A 1,035-nucleotide genomic window follows, 5' to 3' on the forward strand; every position below is an offset into this window, starting at 1 on the left:
ATCAGGAGGATCAGTGAAAAAGAAGAAGACCCTCAAGAAGATGGATTGACACAGTGGCTGCAATAATGGTCTCAAACATAGCAACAATTCTAAGGATGATGCAGGACTGGGCAATATTTTGTTCTATGGTACATAGAGTTGCTATGAGCTGGAACCGACTTGAAGGCACCTAACAACAACAATATTACTTAACTCATGGGCTTATTGTGGGAATTAAATGAGTATGTATTTGGCAAATGTAATGTGTTGAACAATGTCCCCCCAAATCCATGTCCACTCAGAACCTCAGAATGTCACCTTATTTGGAAATAGAATCTTTGAAGATGTAATCGGTTAAGGATCTTGAGATGAAATCTTCCTTGATTTAGTGTGGGCCCTAGATCAGTGTCCTTTCAAGTGCAAAGGACACAGAGAGACATAGAAGGAAGATGATCACCTGAAGATGGAGGCAAAGAATGGAGTGATGTAGTCACAAGTCAAGGAACACCAGGAGCCACCAGACACTGGAAAAGGCAAGGAAAGTTTTTCCCCTAGAACCCTTGGAGAGATCATGGTCCATTCTTTTTTAAGACTTCAAAATAATATATACCTACACAGAGGTCAAGAAATTTTTTTATTGTTGTATATTTGTAATAGCACCTCAGTGCTAATTTAGTCAATGTTCTCTAAACAATCACACAGGATTGTAGGTAGATAAGTCATTCCTTATTAATTCTGTTATTTTTTGTGGGTGTTATACATTTAAATCCATCATTATATCACTATATGCAACAACTTTATCACATTACCTATAAGAATCTTATTCTACAGCGATTTGCCCTGTGGTTATTATAAGCATTATATGAAAATATGCCTGAAAATGAACCAAGATAAGATCCTGAATTATTTTTATAGTTTCTCCTTTTGCATAATAGTCTGACTCCAGCGTTTATAAAGGTTAATCTCCTTTATAGAGCATCAGAGCATCTTTCACCGAGGACTAGACACTCTTACTCCCATTCCGCACATTAAAATGAAGATAGAGGCGTTGAAAGT

Source organism: Trichechus manatus, unplaced genomic scaffold, assembly GCF_000243295.1.
Source record: "Trichechus manatus latirostris isolate Lorelei unplaced genomic scaffold, TriManLat1.0 scaffold00072, whole genome shotgun sequence".
Classification (NCBI taxonomy): domain Eukaryota; kingdom Metazoa; phylum Chordata; class Mammalia; order Sirenia; family Trichechidae; genus Trichechus; species Trichechus manatus.